This window comes from Spermophilus citellus, assembly GCF_964194105.1.
Source record: "Spermophilus citellus genome assembly, chromosome: 14".
In the NCBI taxonomy this organism is placed as follows: domain Eukaryota; kingdom Metazoa; phylum Chordata; class Mammalia; order Rodentia; family Sciuridae; genus Spermophilus; species Spermophilus citellus.
In genome coordinates this window covers 32,044,069-32,050,890 of record NC_138194.1, presented here as the reverse complement: position 1 = coordinate 32,050,890, position 6,822 = coordinate 32,044,069, and the positions used below count along the sequence as shown (strand labels likewise).

Below are 6,822 nucleotides of genomic sequence, written 5' to 3'. Positions count from 1 at the left end.
AAGTCCAAGATGAGATGAATTTATTGGTAAATTTTACCAGATTTTAAAGGAGAACTAATACTAATGCTCCTCGAACTATTCCATAAAATAAGAAAGGATGCAACCCTTCCAAACTCATTCTACAAAGCCAGCATTACTTTGTTACCAAAACCTAATAAGGACACAACAAAAAGAAAAACTACAGACTAATATCCTTGATGAACATAGATGCAAAAATCATCAATAAAATACATGTGAATCAAATGTAAAAGCATATTAAAACATATACAACATAATTCAGTTGGTTTCATCTCAGGGAATCCAAATATGTTTTAACCTATATAACTCAATAGATGAAATAGAGCACATAAATAGAATCTTGGATAAAAATCACATAATCATATCAATAAATTTAGAAAAAGCCTTTAATAAGTTTCAATATCCCTGCCTGCTCTGGTTGCCCACACCTGTAATCCCAGTTCCCTGTTGCAGGGCGTAGGGGGCAGGGGAAATAAGCCAGGAGGATCACAAGTTTGAAGCCAGCTTGGGCAACTTAATGAGGCCCGACTTGAAATAAAATTTAAAGTCTAGGAATATAGTTCAGTGTTAGAGTGCATGAGGAGATTGCATTCAATCCCCAGTATCCAAAACAGGGAGGATGAGCAGGAAGAAAAGATTAGCATTAAACAGAGTCATGAGGCGGGAAGGAAAGGGAGAAAAAAAAAGGGAAATCACATGGAAATGGAGGGAGACCCTCATAGTTATACAAAATAACATATAAGAGTTTACGAGGGGAAGGGGATAACAAACATGGAGGGAAATGAATTACAGTAGATGGGGTAGAGAGAAGATGGGAGGGGAGGGGAGGGGGGATAGTAGAGGATAGGAAAGGTAGCAGAATACAACAGTCACTAATATGGCAGTATGTAAAAATGTGATGTGTAACCGATGTGATTCTGCAATCTGTATTTGGGGTAAAAATGGGAGTTCATAACCCAATTGATTCTAATCTATGAAATATGATTTGTCATGAGCTTTGTAATGTTGTGAACATCCAATAAAAAAAAATCCCCAGTATCTCAATAAAATAAACAAACATACCTTCATGATAAAACCCTGAATAAATTAGGTAGAAGGATCATACCTCAATATACTTGTTAAGGTTTGGATGTGAGGAGACTCCCAAAAGCTCACACATGAGACAATGCAAAGAAGGTTCAGAGGAGAAATTATTGGGTTGTGAGAAGTCTTAACCCAATCAGTGACTTCATCCCCTGATAGGAATTGGGGGTGTGGCTTTGGGGTATATATTTGTATCTGGCAAGAGGAGTCTCTCTCTCTCTGCTTTCTGATTGTCATGTGAGCCTCTCCCCCCCCCACGTTCATGTTGGGCCATGATGTCCTGCCTCATCTGGAACCCTGACGAATGGAGTCTGCTGTCTATGGGTTGAGACCTCAGAAATCGTGGACCCTCAAACTTTTCCTCCTCTACAGTTGTTCTGGTCAAATCTTTGAGTCACAACAGTGAAATGGCTGACGAAAACAATAGCAAAGGCTTCTCATGACAGATAGACAATATCATGCTGAAGGTGGAAAAACTGAAGACCTTTCCTCTAAAATCAGGAACCAAGTCTGGAATGGTTATATACGCTGTGAACTCAGCTACTCAAGAGGCTAAGAAGGATCACAAGTTCAAGGCCAACCTGAACATCTAAACAGGACCCTTCCCCAAATTTTCAAAAAAATTAAAAGGGTCAGGGATATAGCTTAGCAGTGGAGCATCCCTGGGTTTCAATCCTAAGTATCAAAAAATAAAATAAGGAACAAGTCAAGGTGGCCACTCCTTATCACTCTTATTCAACATAGCACTTGAAACTTCAGCTATAAAAACTAGACAAAAGGAAAAAAAAATAAAAGGGATACAAATGCAAAAGGAGGAAGTCGAATTATTCCTGTTTAAAAAATGATATGATTCTATATTTAGAAAACCCAAAGGACTCTTAGAGCTTTCAATTAATTCAGCAAAGTAGCAGGATACAAAACCAGCCTACAAAAATCAATAGTCTTTCTATATCCAATAATGAACCTACTGAGAAAAAAATCAGGAAAGTAATCCATTCATGATAGCTTCTCTAAATAAAGGAACAAACTGCGGAACTTAGTAACAAAAGCAGCATGGTGTTGGACTAAAACCAGACACATAAACCAAAGGAATAGAATAAAGTACCCTGAAATAAATCCATGCAGCCAATTGATTCTTGACAAAGTTGTCAAAAAACATACTCTGAAACAATGACAGCTGGGAAAACTGGGTATTCACCTACTGACTCTAGACCCCTATCTTCTCATCCTGAGCAAAAATCAACTCAAAATGTGTCAGAAACTTTAATATAAGAGCTGAAACACTGAAATTATTGGAAGAGAACATAGAATAAACATTCCAAGATATTGACATAGCAATGATTTTTCTGCATAAACAAAAGCAAAAAAAAAATGACAAATGGGATTACATAAAATAAAAAACCTTCTCCACAGTGAATAAAACAGCAGAGGGGAAAAAAAGAAAAAAAAAAAAACAGCAGAGGGAAGACACAACCTACAGAATTGGGAAAAGTCTTAAGAAGGATTAACATCCAGAACATGTAAAGAACTCAAAAACAACCAAAGAACAAATAATGTAGTCAAATAACAGCAAATTATCTAAATGGACATTTCTCAAAAGCAATACAAATAGCCAACAAATATACGAGAAAATGCTCAATATTTTTAGCCTTCATGGACATGCAAATCAAAACTACATTGAGATATTGTCTCTTCCCAGTCAGATTGGCAAGTATGTGGAGAAAAAGGAACACTTATATACCCTTGGTGGGAACGTAAATTAGTACCACCACTATGGAGGTTCCTCAAAAATTAGAAATAGATCCACCATATGACCAGCTATACTCTTCCTGGATATTTATCTAAAGGAAATAAAGTCAGCATGCAAACAAGATACCTGCATACCCATGTTTATTGTGGCACTGTTCACAATAGCTAATATATGGAAATCAGCCTGGGTGCCCATCAACAGATAAGTAAACTATGGTATGTATACACAGTGAAGTACTATTTATCCATAAGGAGGAATGAAATTATGTCGTTTGCAGGAATAATGGCTGGAACTGGAGAACATCATGTTAAGGGATACAAGCCAGGCGCAGAAGAACAAGTATCACATGTTTTCTCTCATATGTGAAACAAACAAAAGAAAGATGACCTGAAAGTAGAAGAGGGGCTATTAGCAAAGGTGAAGGAGACTTCAAGGAGGGGAGAGAGGGGAGAATACAAGAAGATTAAAAGGAGGGTTGGCATGCATGGAAATATGCATGCATGGAAATATCACAGTGAAACCCCTTTATTTGTACAATTAACATGCACTAATAGTTATAGTTAAAAATATAACATCTTCCATCTTAGATATCTCATCTGAAAATAGAAAATAAGGCTTCTACATATCCACACTGTGGGTTTGTGAGGTGACATACTGCAGCATTACCATAAGCTGGACCTTCACTAAATGTTGCCTTCTTTTCTATGATATAGTTTCTATGGCAATTACCTAGCACATTCTTCATAATCTAATATTGCTCTTTAATTAGATGTTGATCCATGGAAGACAGGAAATATGCCTACTTCATTTTTAAATCTCTAACCCTGAAGATTAGGTTCTGGTACATTTTCCAGTGTTCTGCAATATCTATACTTTAAACATAAATCTGTTATGCTGTGTTTGTATTGCAGAAACCTAACACAGCAAGGTATGTGTAGGCAGTGTTAAGTGCTTACTTATGTGATGTGATGTGATTTGAATAGTCCAGGAAGTCTTATATTAAAAAAATGAAAATCCCAGTTACATAGCACCTCATGTTCTATCATCAGAATCTAATTGCTTTGAGATTTCCTTTCTTGTTTTTTTTAAGAAAACAAAAAGCAAACATCAAATCTAATTTTAAAAAAACATCAAAACTTGACTGCAAGAATAATGGAGGAGATTAACTCTTGAAAAAGTGGTTTTGGAAGTGTTGGAGAAAAAAATGCATTGAGCTTAAGAAGTTGTAAGTTATTTGAAATCAACTCATTTCAAGGGTGGAAGAATCCTTGGGCCATTTCTTAATATCAAAACTTATGCAGGCTTCTCTTTTGAGTATCTTGTGCATTTTAAAGAGGCAATTGTACAAAGTCTCCTATTTTCTACACAGAATCAATTATTTGTTTCAACCAACTCTCAATAGAGGGGCAACAAGAACAACCCCATCTCCCCAGACAAAAAAGCATTAGAGTATTCCACTTTATTGATTTATATATCTCTTCATAAGTCTTTTCATTGATTTCTATAGTAGTCACATTTTTTTCCACATAGCCCAGGATCATATTTAAATGTTGTCATAAGCATGTAATCTGCCTCAAAACACCAATCATTTCTTATCTTCATGTAAATTTGCTCATCCAGGCTGAGGCTAATGAGATCTAGGGGCTCCTCTATGGTATTAGTAGTTTGTTGCTGGTCCATGTCATCCCCCATATTTCACACCCTGAGCCCTTTCCCCTGGTTGTTTTTTAATAGGCAATAATTCTAAGAAATTTTTTTTAAAGAAATCCATCCCAAGCAGCTTGGAAAACTGAGGCAGGAGGATCGTGATTTCAAAGCCACCCTTAGCAACTTGCCGAGGGCCTGAGCAACTCAGCAGTATCATGTCTAAATAAAATATTTAAAAAGGTTGGGGATGTGGCTCAGTAGTTAAGCACTCCTGGGTTCAATCTCCAGAGAAGAAGAAGAAGGAGAAGGAGGAGGAGGAGGAGGAGGAGGGGAGGGGGAGGGGGAGGGGGAGAAAAAGAAGGAGGAGGAGGAAGAGAAGAAGAAGAAAAAGAAGGAGGAGGAGGAGGAGGAGGAGGAGGAGGAGAAGAAGAAAAAGGAGGAGGAGGAGGAGGAGGAGGAGGAGGAGGAGGAGGAGGAGAAGAAGAAATCATTTTCTCTGGGAAATCAGAGACAATAGAACCAGAGGCTGGTAGAGAACTAAAACTGAGTCAAAGGGGACATTTTTGCCAACATTTTGCCAGAACTCATTCTTGGTATTTGCACTTAATGATTATGAATAGCCCATCATACAGAACTTTCACAGTTAGTAACTCTGGAATTTTAAAAGACTGATATGCTTTTAGAAGTTATAGTATTTTCCATCATCTCAAACCAAAATGAGCACTCTATTTTTGTTCCCACACTGCAACCACTATATGCTGCTCTGTTCTTCCAGAGTTATAAAAACAAGTTGAAGGAAATAGCTCTCACTCATCACTCTGTCATTCTGTATAAAACTGCACATCAACCAGGGAGAGGAAAAATTCGAGGTGCAGAATATCTGCCAGAGTCTGGAGAATCTCAAAAGTTCTGTAGAAGCAGGATATGGTCATGCAAACAATCCCACGTTCTGGAGAGGCAGAGGCAGGAGGATCCCAAGTCTAAGGCCAACCTCCGCTACTTAGCAAAAACCCTGTCAAAATTTTAAAAATAAAAAGGAATGAGGATATAGCTCAGTAGAATGTCCGAGTTCAATTCCTAGTTCCAGAAAGGGGAAAAAAGAGGTAGAAAGTGATAGAATAAATGAGATTAATTTGAGGTACTGTCATGGTGGAGAATATGTGAGTGGATTGGGAATCCAGGTGGAGCTGGAAAAGGCTGTCTGCTAGACACATTACAGAAAAGATAAAAATGTTTAAAATCAAATACTTGAAACCCGTATATTAAATTGTGTTTGATACTCTATTTCTTAAGTCACTATTGATGTTGTTTATTAAGTAGTTCAGGCAAAGTCAATAGAGACAGCTGTAAGTGTGCTCTACACAATGGATGACAATGTTTTGGCCAGGAATGAGCTCATTAATGCCACTGGGAATGAAATATCTTATAATAGGACCATATTAAGTGCTCAGAATGGAGCTGTTCTCTCATATGAAATAAGGTGTTGGCTGAATGGACTGTGGCTGGTCTGTGCACATAGCCTAAGTGTCATTTTAGTATCTGCACAGGGAACTCTTCCCCTCACTCTGCTTACCTGGGACAGCCTAGTTTAAGAAGATGGTTTCAAGCACTTAGGCACAAAAAGTTTTTGAAAGTCCCTCATTGGGGGCAACAAAGAACACAAATATGGAATTTGGTCTAAGACTCAGTTTTGTGTTTTTTCCTTCAGAAGAGCAAGAACATCTAGAAGACCAGGGGCTAGGAAATCTTTGAGATACCACCGTTGCTTAGCGTAAAAAACTAGGTAAAGGCACAACTAACATAGCACCTTTGTGATTTTCAGTGCACTTGCCTGGACACTGCCCCACTCAGCAATCACAGCAACCCTGTAAGTATCAAGACGTGTTCCAGGACTGGGGCTGTAGCTGAGTGGTAGAGTATGTGCTTAGCACACATGAGGTCTGGGTTCCATCTCCCACACTGAAAGCAAAAGAGAGTCCATCTTGAGAAGAAAAGAATGGAACTCTGTAGAAGTGAATTGGCTAAAGCTGTACAACTAATAGCTTTCAAACCAGTTTCTGTGTTTCTAAATCTGAATTCTTTTCACCTTACCAGATGTTGTGTAGAAATTGTAGATTGTCCTTTAACTTAAGCTCTCTTAGGGACTTTATTTCTTGAACTTTTTTTCCTTTTAAAAATCCATTTTAGACCCTAAATTTTACTATTTCAATAGTTTTACATCTTTTAATTTCCCTGTTTCTTTTTTCCTTTTCTCCCCCTCCTTCCCCTCCCCCTTCCACCTCTCCTCCCCCTTCCCTCCCCCCTCCATCTTTTTGTTCATTTTG

General features: G+C 37.9%; 1 pseudogene across 1 annotated transcript; it reads right to left on the bottom strand.

Annotated features, from left to right (window-relative positions):
- Positions 1–4,235: 4,235 nt before the first annotated feature.
- On the bottom strand, positions 4,236–4,543 carry LOC308633566 (U6 snRNA-associated Sm-like protein LSm3; annotated as a pseudogene). The gene has a single exon. The product of its transcript is annotated as a U6 snRNA-associated Sm-like protein LSm3 (transcript).
- Between the last annotated feature and the right edge of the window lie 2,279 nt (positions 4,544–6,822).